A 16,872-nucleotide genomic window follows, 5' to 3' on the forward strand; every position below is an offset into this window, starting at 1 on the left:
CCTGTTCAATGCTATGTCTTTTGAAAAACTTGGCTCAAGCAACATCATTGGCATAGTCATTCTTTGTTGTCCCGGTAATTTATCTTGTCATTGGTCTAGAAGTTTTGGGGGCTCTGCAATATAGCAGAAACACCACCTGAAATGAAAACAAAGACGTAGGGGCAGCTAGGTGGTAAAGTAGCCAGCCCTGGAGTGAGGAGAACCTGAGTTCAAATCTAGCCTCAGACACATAATACTCAATATTTGTGTGACTCTGGGCAAGTCACTTAACTCCAGTTGCCAAACAGAAACAACAGCAACAAAAAAAGACTGATAGCCAGTTTGCAAGCAAATGTAACTGTATTTTTAAAAGCCATTAACAAATACTCAGTTTAGTCAGTGATTGAAATAATTGAGAATTTGAAGCTTAGACTTTTAGTTATGGAACATACATGCTAAGACCTAGGATTATAGATCTAGAGCAGATATCAGACCAATTTAGTTCAACCTTATTTTCCATAAAGGAAGCAGACTGAAGGAAGTTAAGTGACTTGTCCAAAGGCACTGAGGTAAGTGAGGACTCCAAAACCATGCTTGTCTCTCTCTCTTCTCCCCTCCCCCCTGTTTTTGTTGAACTGTGCCACCTCCTTCCTGTCATAATTAAATTAAATTACTTTAAATGGTATTTTGGGTGGAAATAGCCATTTTCCATCTTAATGCCTTTTGAACCTTGAGTATGCTAGTTGTCAAAGGGGTCTTCTCAAATGTGAACTAATTCCCGCTGTATCCCTCCATCCAGTGCTCTTAAAATCTAGGTTAAAGCAGGTTGCTTGGTTGGCTTGTTTGTTCATTTTCTCTAAGAAAATTTCTGTAAAGCAGCTGGTTACATCAGCTTGATTGGGGAATTCCTTGGCATTTTTTTCCAGAATGTTTAATAGCTAAGACAAGTTATTAAGCTGGAGAGTCTTTTAGTTAGAGAAAGGGATTAAATGTGAGCTGAGCTTTTAGAAATGGCAGTGTTTCTTCTTTAATTTCAGAAAAACCTTTACAACCAGGCCTAGGTTATAAGTTTGCTTCTTGGGTTAAAATTGCATCTATTTTTTTATGCTATATATATTTTTTGCTTTTATTTTTTAGAATTATTTGCTAATCTATTTGATCTCATGCACAGGTCTAGTATTCTTCCCAACAAAAAAAGTTCAGAAAGACACAAAAATATTAATTTCATTATCGAATCCATACAATACTAGTTTTGTCTCAACTTCATTGGATTCTATGACATACTTAATATTGTATATTAAAGGTTTTTTCCCTCAGAGAAATTAAAGATAAGAGATCTTCTGTGACTTCCATTCATCCCAAATTACCCAGATGCAAAGATACCTTTGCTTCCCCATCTCCTAAGAGTAGACAATTAGAACCCTGTACCCAAACTGGCTTCCCAATCTCAAACTCCTATTAAAAAAAAATATTTTCTAAAGCAAGATTAACAAAAATAAGTATGTATGCTACTTATTTTATGTTCCCTACCTAGCCTTAACAATATATAGAATAGAAAATGGCAGACTACAGGATATATCTTATTTTTTTTGTTAAATATTTGAAAAAGTTTACAAAAACAATCTGACATGAATGTAGTCAAACTGGAAAGGTCTTTTCTCATTTAAAAACATGAATGTCCAAAAAATAGATGTAGAAGAATGTGAGCAAGACTAATCTTACCGTTTGTAGATGGTCATTGCAGATTTGCAAAGAGCTATTATTCCCTGAAATATTGTGTTTGGCGATGGAAAAATGTGATAGCCATAATGGGGAAAAAAAATACCCCAGATGACCAAACCTAAAACCATTGCTGTCTTCAAGATGGTTTTGTGAAAGAATCGTGTTAATAGACAAACTAACTCAGCCATATAGTCAGAAAGGCTGGAAAATAAACTACTGACTTTTCTTTTTTAATGTCCAAAAGCATTGTTTGCTACCAGGAGGGACCCTACATCTTCAGAAAGGGCTTCTCTATTTCTAGTCTGTTAGGGAGAGATTCTCTTCCTGCGTTGGTCAGTTTGCAAGTCTCATTGTGTATCTAAAGCCTGTCACTTCTCTGTCGGGAGGTGAGTGGCGTGTTTTATGAGCATTCTTCTCTCTTTTTTGCAATGGTCTCTGGGTAGTGGATGGAGCAGAAATGTATTTAGAAATGAAGGTGATGTTAAAAAAAAAATCATCATTTTCAAAAGAGCTACTATGACCTGTTAAAATGCCATCGTAAGCTTGACTCTGAACTACACAAAGACTGATCATCCTGAAAGAATGAGTTTTTTAAGAAGATATGGACAATGTAGCAGTTTGTTTTGCTTGATTATATATACTTTTTTCAAGGCTTTTCTTTTTTTCTTTTCCAATGCTGGAGGCAGGAAGAACAATGATTTTTATTCTTTAAAAGAATAAAAATTAACTTTTAAAAATTGCTCCATTACCTAGTCTTCTATGAGAAGTTGCAAACAAAGCCAACTTGAGTTTTAGCTTCTGACATTTCCTTTTGCCTTCTAGGAGGGTACCATTAATCAGGGAAACAGCCAATAGTAGTAACAAAGGGTGATAGAAAAGGAGAGACAAAGAAGTCTAGATAACCTACAGACTGGGTAATTTTTTCTTGAAATTTGCAATTATAATGCAATTCCAAGACTTATAAAATATGCATATACTGAAATGTCAACTCGAGCAAAAGAATTGATTCGTATTTTTTTTCCTTAAATAATCACCACCTGCGTTAAACCAAATTCATTCCCATGGTCACCTCCGCCATCAGTTCCAAAGTAACTTTTTTGACATGATCCCTACAACCTGAGCTGGCTCCATACCTAGTTTTTAACCAACATCCTTAATTTGAGATTCATGTTTCATTGGGTTGCTCAAGTCTCTTCCTGCAATCTTTTTTTGAAGCCTGGACACCTGTTGTAAATAGCCAAAGGGAATGAGTTTAAAAATGTAATTCTGCCTATTATTTGTAATATAAAAGCTTTAAATAATATAAATGCTTTAAAAGCTTTGTTTCAAAGCTATTATAACTTCTCTGGAGGACTGTGCAACTCACAAGTCATAATTGAAACCAGGAGTTGGGACTAATAACAACAACTAACATTAACATAACACATCAAAGGCTGGTGAAGTGCTGGTAAAATTACTCCTAGGAGTAATGAATCTCTAAGATTATTAGCTTGGTTTTCAGAAAGTACAATGTAATGCAGTATAAAGCATGGCATAATGGATGAGCATAAGAGGTAAGAAGACGGGTTTAGTTCCCCCACTGACTGGCAATCTGAGCCTTAACTTTCATTACTCCTGGGCAGCTCTCTAAGACTATACATTGAGCCGAGGCTGATGACAGTTGATTGAGAGTGTCTCCAGCTTGCATGAATAAAAGCACATATCTGTTTGGTTTGGGGTTTTTGTTTGTTTGTTTGTTTTTAAGACAGAGAACGATTAATGCTTGTGAACCACAAAACAGCACAATGCCTTTTTTCCCCTGGGACTAGCTCAAATAGTAGTGAACTAACATAGAAGTTCCTACCACCATAACTCAGGCCTTCTTGTTTCCCAGTTTCAAGCAAAGCTTCAGTAGTTTAAGCATGCGCAATATTGCCATACCATGACAGTGGGCCTAAATGAAACAAAGATATGCTTATGAATCTCGATGCCATTTTGCTTGGGAAGGAGGGGGAGTTGACAAGTATGATCCAGAAGTACTATGGGATAAATCAGAACAAGGGGCATAGTAAATAGAGCCCCATTTAGAGTTAAGACCTGAGTTCAAATGTGACCTCAGGCATTTATTAGCTATGTGTCTCTGGGAAAGTCACTTAACTTCTGCCACAATTATAAAATGAGAGTAATAATAGTACTTAACCTCCCAGGATTGTTGAGAGGATCAAATGAGATAATTGCAAAGTACTTAGCCTTGGGCATGCCTGGTACATAGATGCTTACAGGGAGTAAGGGAAGGGAATAAACTTTAAACACCTACTATGTGCCTCTGTATAATAAGTGCTTGCTAAAAAAAAATCAAAGATGTAATTAAGGGGGTACAAAAACGGACCCTGACCTTAAGGAACTTATACCCCAATGAAGGGAAATGGCATATATACAAATATGGTAGTGGCTCCACTTACCCTGGCATATGCTGCCTCCTATCAGTCCCTCAGGGTACCTTGCTACATGAGTAGGCCTGGCTTGCCTGCTCCTGATCGCTGAAGTCAAGGATTCTGAGAGAGAGAAAGGAGGAGGGAGGATATCTCAAATGAAGCAAGGGTTCAGGGCAGCCTCTTTACTAGCTGTCAAGGTTTATGAACTCTACAAGTTTGGTGGGGAAAGGGACTATTGCCTCTAACCCAACTTCTAGCTGGCCATGAACACATGTCCTGTCTAAATGCACCGAAGTCTCAATTTGGGATGCCTCTTTTGTGTTTCTTTTCATGGATAAGTAATCAAGCATCAGCGTTAAGATAGACATGTCAAGGATGTTACCTTGTGAGTTTAAAAGATTTGGAAATCATTGAGTGTGACAGTAACAGTGTCCATTGGAACAGACAGTTGCCCCCTCAGCAATAGTGATTGACTGAGCTGATAGTTCAGAGGAAGATCAGATTTGGACTGGAATGATAGGGCAGGACCAAGATGAAATATAAAATACCTGATTAACAGTCTGCATTATGAACTGATCAGGTTTAAATGTTAATCTCCCAGACACAGGTAGTGATACATGAAGTTACTGAATCCTGTTAAGTTTATTGTTGTTCAGTCATTTTTTTAGTCGTGTGGAACTCTTCTTGACCCCATTTGGGATTTTCTTGGCAAAGATACTATAGGGGTTTGTCATTTCCTCCAGCTCATTTTACAGATTAGGAACTAAAGCAAGCAGGGTTAAGTGACTTGCTTAGTGTTATGAAGCTAATGTCTGAAATTATTCCATCCTCCATTCGGCCACTAAAGAGATTTTCTTAAAATGTGGATCTGATCATGTAGATCTCATCTGACCAGCCCCCCCCCCAATAAACTCTAGTGACTTCCTGCTGCCTCCAGGAATAAATACAAAATGCTCTGGCATTCAAAGCCCTTCATAACCTAGCACCCTTCTACCTTTCCTGTCTTCCTACACCTTGTTCCCTTCCCTGACAAGTACTCTTTCATCCAGCGACACTGTTCCTTCGGGCTTTCCAGGAACAAGACTCCATGTCTCAGCTTTTTCTCTGGCCAGCCCCCATCCCTGAAAGTCTCTCCCTCCTCTGCTCAGACTACTGACCTCCCTAGCTTCCTTTAGGGTCCAACTAAAATCCCACTTTCTACAGGAAGCCTTCCCCAACTCTTAATTCTTGTGCCTTCCCTCTGTTAATTATTTCTTTTATTTACATGGCTCCCTCATGAAATTGTAAGCTCCTTGGGGACAGGGACTGTCTTTTGTCTGTCTTTGTAATGCAGTAATAAGCACAGTACCTAGTAGGCACATAATAAATGTTTATTGATTGTTCAGAGAAGTTATTCAATTTGCTTAGGATCATGTGCCTCATTCAAAATGGGGCCAGTGTTTGAACCCAAATGTCCTGATTCCAACTCAGACGGGTCAGAATGGAGAGTTCTGACAAAAGATGTTCCACTGGAGAAGGAAATGGCAAACCTCTCCAATATCTTTGCCAAGAAAACCTCAGGGACAGTATTAAAATGATAAAATATGTGATACTGGAAGATAAGGCCCTCAGGTCAGAAGGTATCCAATATAATACCAGATTACTGGCTGGGCCAAAGCTGAAAGGAAGTTCAGCTTCTAATATGTCTGGTGATGGAAAGAAAGTCCAATGCTGTAAAGATCAATATTGCACAGGAATCTGAAATGTAAGCTCTGTGAACCAAAATAAGCTGGATGTGGTCAAGTGGGAGAGGGAAAGGTTGAATGTGACATCCTTGTCAGTGAACTTAAATGGATGGGAATGGGTGAATTTAATTCAGGCAATCATTACATATGTTACTGTTGGCAAGATGCCTGAGAAAAAATGGAGTAACCTCCATAGTCAATAAAAGGGTATAAAAAAGTAGTGCTGTATAATCACAAAAATGACAATATGTCTATATATTTGTTTGAATCCAAGGCAAATTTTTCAGTATCATAGTAATACAGGTCTATGCTCCAGCCATTGATACTGATACCTTCCACTGCTTACTACATGTTGTCCCCAGCTCTGAGTGAATGATTCCTTCACCCCTGGACGCATCATAAGGAGTGACTGTGTCCAGTTTGGTTAGTTTTAATGATGCAGGCAGTTCCAACTAATGGAAAGATGCTGCTCTTAACCACTATGGTAGACCAACACAGAATGCCCACATCTGCACCAGTCGTCCTGTGTCCCAGACATGGATGTGTTGTGGTATGAAAGGTTGAGATGTTGTGACCCCTCAAAAACTGAAGTACACGATGGATCATCTGGAATGAATTCACAGACTCAAACATTCTTTAAGTCAAGGTGGCAAAGTTTATTGTTAGGCTTTTCAGCGGGCAAGGATTGTTAAGTATTCCTGCAATCTTAGAGTGGTACAGTTGAAGTTTATATGGGATAAATACAATAAAACATGTGCCAAATATGCTAACTAGGGGATTCAGGGTGGGATTAGGGAGTGGTTAAGGAGTGGTCAGTTCTCAAAAGAACATGCACTCCTTGTACCTAGTGTGAAGGTATTTTACCCAGAGTTCACTGGGAAAAGCCCACAAAGGGGGACATGTGGAGGTGTGGTTTTAGGCCTGCTACATCACTAAGTTAACTAGAGTTCAGGGTAACTGAGAGTTGTTCAGTCTGCTACCAATCAATGTCTTGTTTGACAAGATAGATGTAGGGAGTATACATATGTCTTAAGTCTAGAATACAGTTAATGAGGAGCCTAGGATGTAGATAATGAGGTAGGGCGGTAGTATGTCTTTATGACCCAGTGCAAAGCCAGTTCAAACTAATAATTCCTTCAGGTGCTGTTTGTAACTGCACCAGGGAAAGAGATAAGGGTCTTGCTGGGGCCCACTCATGAGTAATTGCTAGGCACAGTGTGCTTGGGCTGGGGAGAAACTGTCAGGGGTAGTGTTTCTGAGGCTAGGGAGAAATTGGGGTCCAAGTACAAGCACCCAAACACTCCATCAGATGCCTCCATTTCAGGTAATCTAGACATGGGCAAAACCACATTACAGTTATATACGACTTTTTAGAAGCACATAGTCAGGTAAAGGTAAAAGAACCCATAAAACATTGTGATAGAGCTTTGAGAAATGTCACACCCAACAATTTTTTTTAATTTGCTCTCCAATTTGGAACTATACCCAAAGGGCTATAAAACTTTGCATGCCTTTTGATCCAGCAATAGCACTGCTAGGTCTGCATCCCAAAGAGATCATATAAAAAGGGAAAGGAACCATGTGTACAAACATTTATAGCATCTCTTTTTGTGGTGGCAAGGAATTGGAAATTGAGGGGATGCCCATCAGTTGGGGAATGGTTGAACAAGTTGTGGTATATGAATGTAATGTAGTACTATTGTGCTGTAAGAAATGATGAGAAAGCAGAATTCAGAAAAATCTGGAAAGATTTATATGAACTGATGCTTAGTGAAGTGAGCAGAACCAGAACTGTACACAGTAACAGCCACTTTTAGTGATGACTTTGATAGATTTAGCTCTTCTTAGCAATGCAAGGATCTAAGACAACTCCAAAAGATTCACGATGGAAAATGCTATGCAGAAGAAGAACCGTGGAATCTGAATGCAGATGGAAGCATACTATTTGCTCTCCTTTTCCTCTGTTGTTTTGTTTTATTGCTTCATTCTCTCAGTTCCTCCCATTAGTTCTAATTGTTCTTTACATTATGACTAATGGGAAAATATGCTTAATATGAATATATATATGAAATTGCATGCCATCTTGGGGAGGGGGGAAGAGGGGGAGAAAATTTAAAACTCAAAATCTTATGGAAATGAATGTTAAAAACTAAAAAGAAATTAATTAATTATTAAAAAAAAATGATGAGCAGACAGATTTCAGAAAAACCTGCAAAAACTTACATGAACTGTTGCCGAGTGAAGTGAGCAGAACCAGAACGGTAACAGCAACATTGTGTGATGACTGTCTTTGATAGACTTGGCTTTTCTCAGCAATGCAAGGATCTAAGACAATTCCAAAAGACTCATGATGGAAAATGCTATTCACATCCAGAGAAAGAACTGTGGAGTCTGAATGCAGATTGAAGCATACTATTCTCTCTCTCTCTCTCTCTCTCTCTCTCTCTCTCTCTCTCTCTCTCTCTCTCTCTCTCTCTCTCTTTCTTGCTTTCTCTTTCTCATGTTTTTTTTCCCTTTTATTCTGATTTTTCTTTCACAACATAACTAATGTGGAAATATGTTTAATATGATTGTACACGTATGGTCGATATATCAGATTGCCATCTTGGAGAGGGGAGAGAGGTAGGAAGGGGAAAAAATTTGGAACTCAAAATCTTGTAAAAGTGAATGTTGAAAACTAAAAGTAAATTAAAAAAAAGAAAAAAGTTTACTCTCCTTTGAGCCGTTGTCATGCTTTAGTGTGTAGTAGAAAAAGAATTCTTTACCTTTATGTTAAATCCAATTTACCTTCTGCTCCATTTATTGTATTCCTTACTGTCTGATATGCTGAGCATAGTCTTCACAACACTAAAAATGTTTTCCTGATTTAGAAACTCGGAGGGCCTGTTTGACTTGTTTTATGCTAAAGAAAAAGAAATCAAGGGTCAGGTCCAAACTTTTAAAACTTTCAGAACTCAATTTGTAAGATAAGGCCAGTGTCACTGATTGTCTCTTCCTTGGGCTATGCTTCCAGTCAAGGGGTGGGATTATATATATTTTTTCATACAGGGATAACTATCTCCCCTTCCTGCTCCCTATGCAGGCAGTCAAGCAAATTTCTTTAATTTACTTGGGCAAATACACTGGAAGAGTCTCATCCTTTTCCTCCTCCTCAGTTCATCTGTACTGTGAACTCTTATTTAAGTGCTGAATTTGTTCCTGAAGCTCTTCTCCTGACCTCAGTAAAGCCAGCTAGCTTCTTACCTCTCTTACACTTGTAACTGTATAAATATGCAATTACATTCATTGACACTTTTAGGTCCATTGCTCTGAAAAGTGACTGAATCCCTCAACTGCACAAAATATACTTCCAACAACTAATTGCTAAGCAGGATGTTGTCTTGTTTGTGCCACAATGGTTATGGAAGTTTTATCAAGATCTCAAATACGTCTGTGCCCCAAGGAAGCAAGCCTCTTTAATCAAAGGAGACACCTTCTAAAGCTCTGTGACTGGGGTTAGGCTGAGAAGGAAAGAGTAAGTGTGAAGGAAATAAACATTTGTACAGTGCCTACTATACACTGTGCTAAGTGCTTTTTTACAATATCTCATTTCATCCTCATGATAACCTTTCCAGGTAGGTGCTATTATTATCACCATTTTACAGTTTTATTTTTTTCCCACCCAACTTCACAACCTTCACTCCTACCCCCAAAAATCTATCCACAGGCTCCTTGGGGGGGTAGGGAAGGTCAGTGAAACCCAGGTTAAGAACCCCTGCTTTAATGTGATTTTATAAGATCTGTGCCTTAAAATGGGATTTTCAGAGAAAGACAGGATCGGACTGAGATGAGTGAGAAGAAATAGACAGGGTGCTAAGATGCTGTAGGGGTTAGGGAGAGGGCTTCAGTGAGGGGATGCCTAAGATAGAATTTGAAGAAGTCTGGCAAGATTTGCCTAGGGCAGGCTTTGCTCTCTCTCTCTCCTAAAAGGAGCTAAGATTCTCTCAGGAACACCACAAGGTCATAATCATTACAGAATTCTAATTTTTAAAGCACAATTCTTCTTGAGGCCTGTCCTTGGACAGTAGAAACAGATAAAGGCATTCGTGTGCCCAAGGCAAGATTGAAACCCCAGAGTTTCACGTGAAACCTTTATTGTAAAACATGCAACTTCATAGCACAAAATGAATACCTACATGCCACAGAGAGTGGTTTTAAAAATAATGTGTATTTGTAAAAGTAGTGTGGGTTAGTGAGCCAGTTAGAGAGCTGGCCTCAGAGTCAGGAAGACCTGGCTTCAAAAGTCCAGTCTCTGATACATACTGTCCATGTGATCCTGGTCAAGTCTCTTAACCTCATAATTTCATTATTGATCAATTAATTTTAACTTTATTTTCAGTTCCAAATTCTCTCCCTCCCTTACTCCTTCCCTATTCATTGAGAAGACAAAAAATGCAAAACCCATTATAAATACAAAGCCATGCAAAACAAATTTCTACATTAGCTATGTTCTGGAAGAAAAAAAAAAGGTAAGTTTCTACTTGTACTCTGAATCCATCAATTCTCTATTTGGAGGTACATAGCATTTTTCATCATGAGTCTTTTAGAATTATGGTGGGTCATTATGTTGAGCCGAGCTACTAGATCTTTCATAGTTGATCATCATTGTAGCATTGCTGTTACTCTGTACTTCACTTTGCATCAGTTCATATGTCTTCCCAGATTTTTCTGAAACCATCCCTTTCATCATTTCCTACAGCAAAATAGTATTCTATCTTATTCATATAGCGTAACTTATTCAGACATCCCCAATTGACGAGTGTCTCCTCAGTTTCTTATTCTTTGCCAACCTAAAAAAAGCTGCTATAAATATGCTTGTACATATGGGTCCTTTTCCTCTTTCCTTGATATTTTTTGGAGTATAGACCTAGTAGTGGTATTTCTGGGTCAAAGGGTATACACAGTTGTATAGCCTTCTGGGAATATCTCCAAATTACTTTCCAAAACGGTTGGACCAATTCATTAGTGTACCTATTTTTCCATCATCCCTGCTAATATTTGTCATTTCTGATGGGTATGAGGTGGAACCTCAGGGTTATTTAATTTGCGTTTCTCTAATTCTTAGTGATTTAGAGCATTTTTTTCATATGACTATTGATAACTTAGATTTCTTCCTCTGAAAACTGCCTGTTCATGTTCTTTGACCATTTGTCAATTGGAGAATGGCTCTTATTCTTATAAATTTGGCTGAGTACCTTGTATATCTTAGAAACAAGACCTTTGTCAGATAAAGTTGCTATTTTTCTCCTAATTTTAGCTGCATTGGTTTTATTTGTGCAAAAACTTTTTAATTTTATGTAATTAAAATTATCCATTTTACCTCCCATGATCCTGTCTGTTACTTGGGTATAAACTTTTCCCTTATCCATAGATTTATCAGGTAATTTCTTCAATGCTCCCACTAATTTGCTTAAGATATGACCCTTTATATCTAAATCATATACCCAATTTGAGCTTATCTTGGTTTACAGTGTGAGATGTTGGTCTATACCTAATTTGTGCCAGACTGTTTTCCAGTTTTCTCAGTAGTTTTTGTCAAATAGGAAGTTCTTGCCCCAGTAGCTGGGATCTTTGGGTTAGTCAAAAAGTAAGTTACTGTATTCATTTAATTCTATATATCGTGTACCTAATCTGTTCCACTGTCTAACCACTCAATTTCTTATCCAGCACCAAATCATTTTGATGATTATATCTTTGTAGTATGGCTTAAGATCTAGTACTGCAAGGCTCCCTTCTTTCACATTTTTTTTATTTGATTCCCTTAATATTCTTTACCTTTTGTTCCTCCAGACGAAGTTTGTTGTTGCTTCTAGCTCTATAAATTCTTTGGTAGTTTAATTGGTATGGCACTGAATAAGTAAATTAATTTAGATAGTATTGTCATTTTTATTATATTGGTTTGGCCTACCCATGAGCAGTTAATATTTCTCCAGTTGTTCAGAGCTGACTTTATTTGTGTAAAAAGTGTTTTGTAATTGTGTTCATATAGTTCCTGGGTATGTCTTGGCAGATGGACTTCCAAGTATTTTATATTGTCTACAACTATTTTAAATAGAATTTCTCTTTCTATTTCTTCCTGCTGGGCTTTCATGGTAATATTTAGAAATGCTTGGGGGCAGCTAGGTGGCTCAGTGGATAGAGCACTGGCCCTGAAGTCAGGAGAACCTGAGTTCAAATCCAGCCTCAGACCAAATACTTGACACTAGTTGTGTGACCCTGAGCAAGTCACTTAAGCCCAATTACAAAAAAAAAAAAGTTGATTACTTATGTGGGTTTACTTTATATCCTGCAACTATACTAAAGTTGTTGATTATTTCAAGTAGTTTTTTAATTCATTCCCCAGGGTGCTCTAAGTATATCATCATATTATCTGCAAAGAGTGATATTTTGTCTCTTCATTGCCTATTCTAATTCCTTTTATTTCTTTTTCTTGTTTTATTGCTATAGCTAGCATTTCTGGTACAATATTGAATAATAGTGGTGATAATGGGCATCCTTGCTCCACCTCTGATCTTATTGGGAAGGCTTCTAGCTTATCCCCATTACAGATAATGCTTGCTGATGGTTTTAGATAGACGCTACTTATCATTTCAAGGAAAGTTCTATTTATCCCTATGCTGACTAGGTTAATAGGAATGGGTATTGTATTTTCTGTATCTTTTGAGATAATCACATGATTTCTGTTGGTTTTAGTAAAGTCAGTTATGCTGATAGTTTTCCTAATATTGAACCAGCTCTGTGTTCCTGGTATACATCCCACCTGGTCATAGCATATGACCTTGTGATATAATCTCTTTGTTAGCATTTTATTTAAAATTATTGCATCAATATTCATTAGGGAAATTGGTCTATGATTTTCTTTCTCTGCTTTTGCTCTTTCTGGTTTTGATATCAGCACCTTATCTCTGTCACAAAAAAAAATTAGTAGGACTCCTTCTTTGCCTATTTTTCCAAATAGTTTATATAATGTTGGAATTAATTGTTCTTCAAATGTTCGGTAGAATTTGCCTTCCATACTCCTGTAAACAGCATCCCCACTCCCCTGCGGCAGCATACTCTAGTGTGCTAGTGTTATGCCTCCCCCTGGGACTGTACCCTAGGTCCGTCAACTGGATTCCCCCTTTTGGCAATGCAACAGAATCCTATACCCAGTGCCAGCAAAGTGTCCACTATAATCTCCTTCTGACCAGTTGGCCAGCCCCTTTACTGTCTGTGGAGTGAGAGCTCTGGTAGTCACTGCTGTTGATTCAGGCCTCCAAAGCCTACACTGGCTTGCTGGGGTGGGGCCTGCTGCTGGCTTTCCCTGGCTGCCTTCCCCAGACTGCTCTCTACCCTCACCTCAATGAAACAGATCTTTCTTATCAACCTTCTAAATTGTCATAGGCTGGAAAATTGTTTCACCCTGTACTTTTGTTGGTTTTGCCACTCCAGAATTCCCTTTTTTTTTTTTGCTAGGCAATGGGGTTAAGTGACTTACCCAGGGTCACACTGCTAGTGAGTGTTTTGTGTCTGAGGCTGGATTTGAACTCAAGCCCTCCTGAGTCCAGGGCCAGTGCTCTATCCACTGTGCCACCTAGCTGCCCCCATCCAGAATTCCTTTTGAGGCATTATTTTGAAGATGTTTGGATGGGAATTTGGAGAGCTCAGGTGAGTTCCTGGTTTACTCTGCCATCTTGACTCTGGAGGTTTCCACAATTTAGGATTTTGTAGAGAAGAATAACTGGTAAATTAAATGTGTTTTTCACCATTCCCCTGATTGTTCTAGTTTCATGTAGACAGGGGCTATCTTCAAATTGGGTCAATATTAATTTCTTCTCATCTGTCTCAAGGAGCACCTAAGTTGTTTTTATTCTGGAGTAGAGTCTCACATACTTTCTTTGGACATGTATCTTCAACATAAGCCCAGGAATACATCTTTTACTTCTCTAGGCTTTCTTTTTCTCTCTCTAGAGCTAAAAGCAAAGCTCCCTTATAGATTTTTTTTGTTTTTTTCCTTCTTTCTTTTGTCCTTTCTTTAATCTGTCTTTCTTTTTTAAGAAAGCAAGAGTGTAGGGGAATTTGGAAAGCTTGTTTTTTCTTTCTTTTCTTTTCTTTTTTTAGGCAGTTGGGGTTAAGTGACTTGCCCAGGGTCACACAGCTAATAAGTGTCAAGTGTTTAGTCTGAGTTCAGATTTGAACTCAGGTTCTCCTGACTTCAGGGCCGGTGCTCTATCCACTGCACCACTTAGCTGCCCCGAGAACTTATTTTTTAAAAAATCATTATTCTTCCATCTGGAAGATTTACTCTCTCCTTCCCCGCTTTTCCATCTCTAACCTGCCTCCTAGACTATATCAACAACAACAATAATAATGATTTTGATGATGATGAAAGTAAACTGTCATTTAATATAATGTTACAAGGTTTGTAAAGCACTTGACAAATATTATCTCATTTGAATATCACTACAATCCTGGGAGGTAGGTGTATTTAGCATCTCTGTTTATGATATTTAGAGCATTCCCTTCTGGTCCCTCATTCCCCACCTTAGGGCACATTGCACAGGACCAAGACTCCAGTACATCACAGGTCTATGATTTCATCAGCATGTGTCCTATCTCCACCTTTATAGATTATAACACCTCAGTGCCGTGTCATATTCATGATTTGGTGTAACAAAATAATAATAATGCATTGCCTAGTAACCAACTTGATGATGGAATGTTTCTAATTTAAAATTTTTGTTATCTTTTATTTAATCAACTGCATTTCCAAATACATTCCCACCCACTGATCCTAGAAGCCATCCCTGTAGCAAAGAGTACAAAAGGAAGGAAAAATAGCCATTAAGTAAAACTGATCAATCTGTCAATAGCCTGACAATACAAGTTCCATGTCCATCATCCCCAGCTTTCGCAAAGGAGGAAGATACTTATATTATGAAAGATCCAACTATGTTTTTTACTGTTTTAAACATGAATGAGTTTTCTATCTTGTCAAAAGCCTTTTTCTTCATTTCTTGACATAATTGTAAGACAAATATGTAGACAATAAAGGACTTTGGTTTTTGTGAGAATCTGTTAGTAAGGCAACTTTGCAGGTGGTTCTGCATGTGTAGCAGTAGCACTCATCATTGCACTAAAGCTAATAAATAATCTAGAGCTAGGAGGGACCCTGAGGCCATCTAGATCAACCTTTCACTTTATACATGAAGAAAGGGAAGTTAAATAACTTGTCCAAGTAGTAAATATCACAGGTAGGATTTTAACTCAGACGTCCAACTCCAAAGCCAAGGCTCTCTCCGTTGTATCGTTCTGCCTCTCTAATTGTGTAGAAATGATGATGGAAAGGTTAAAAGCCCTAAAATACCAGGTTCATATAGCATTTTTTATAAAATTGGTGCTATTGAATCTTTTAGCCAAGTGAGCTCTGCAGCTACACATGTTGGTAATAAGATGATAGGGTTATAGAACTATAGAAATAGACCTCAGAGACCACCTAGCCCAACACTCTCAGTTTAAAGATGAAAAACTTCGGTAAGAGTGCATTTGTTTTACATAGACTTGACTAGTTCCCCTTTAAGACAGTAGGGAAACTCTTCTCTGGATTGTCGTTAGCTTGTCCTTCTTGTTGCTTGAAGCCTAAAAGGCCTGGCCCATGAGAAACTGGTGTTAGAGTATTTAGCAGAATTCTCAGAGCTGGTTGGGGACACCTTTCTTGTGTGGCTGCTGTGGTGAATGCAGATGCCGAGGGGAATAGCATTTATCGCCTTTAAATCCTTTTTGGCCCTGATTTCCTCAGGGTTCAGCACTACCACTGGGTCAGAAGTCATGCTTCCCATCTTCAGCCTATCAATTCCCATTTCCATTAGCATTGCTCTTTTCTTCAGTGCTGTTATTCAACTAGATACATAGTCTTCTCTACCTTCAAGGTATGGTCCTTAAAAGTAAAAAATGCATTTACCACTGCTTCTAATCACTGAATACCCAAAGATAATTTATTTTCATTTTACTTAAGCTGGTTTTCCAGTTTTTTAAAAAGTTAATAAGAGTAGAGGACAGTCAATCTTGTAATACCTTTGCTCTCCCTGTCAAACTTCTTAAAACATCCATTAGGCTAATCCTGTAGGATCAGAGAGAACTTCTTCCTTATCCCTTTGAGAGGGTTTCTTATATAACCCTAACAGAGTGTTACTGCAGAATGTCAGAGTCCTATATGTAACTATCCAATCACCCAAGGCTCCCTGACTTCCATACTACCCTTTCCCCAATTCAAAAACGAATTCAACCATGAAGTCATAAGCAATCAACCACTGCAGACTAACACCAAAGTACACTGAGTCAGGACTAACTCAGGCCAATCCAGTGATGCAGGTTCAGGATTAGAATACACTGAGGCATTTATGGACCATAAAAATGCAATAAAACAATTTTTCTTAAGATAAGATTTAAAAGGATACAATTGAGAGAGAGAGGAGCAGAATGTGAGTTATAGCTGAAATGGAACTGGCAGTTTGGATTCACTTTCAGTAGAAGGCTTTGAACTGAATTTGTAAGACTTTGAAAAGTGTGGATACCGGGGCCAATAAAGGCCAATGCATTCTGGTAGTGCTTCAGTGCCCACATCATGGGTTCCATACTGCATTTGGGAAGCAATAAGGAGAACACCATGGCCGATGACAGATAATTTTGAGGCCTTGGCAATATCTACACAGGAGAAAAAGAGAGCTCTGGGAAAGAACGATACCCATAGTTGGCATATTAGTGTGTGTGTGTGTGTGTGTGTGTGTGTGTGTGTGTGTGTGTGAGAGTCGATCCACGTCAGTGACACCAGTAGTACTATAGTTGCATTCCTTTCCTATTCACCTAAGTAGGTGTTGCCTAAGGTGGAGGAATCTTTTTTTTTTGGCAATAGGGTTAAGTGACTTGCCCAGGGTCACACAGCTAATAAGTGTTCTGTGTCTGAGGCTGGATTTGAACTCAGGTCCTCCTGAATCCAGGGCCGGTGCTCTATCCAC

Source organism: Phascolarctos cinereus, unplaced genomic scaffold (assembly GCF_003287225.1).
Source record: "Phascolarctos cinereus isolate Bilbo 61053 unplaced genomic scaffold, phaCin_HiC Scaffold_726;HRSCAF=1367, whole genome shotgun sequence".
In the NCBI taxonomy this organism is placed as follows: domain Eukaryota; kingdom Metazoa; phylum Chordata; class Mammalia; order Diprotodontia; family Phascolarctidae; genus Phascolarctos; species Phascolarctos cinereus.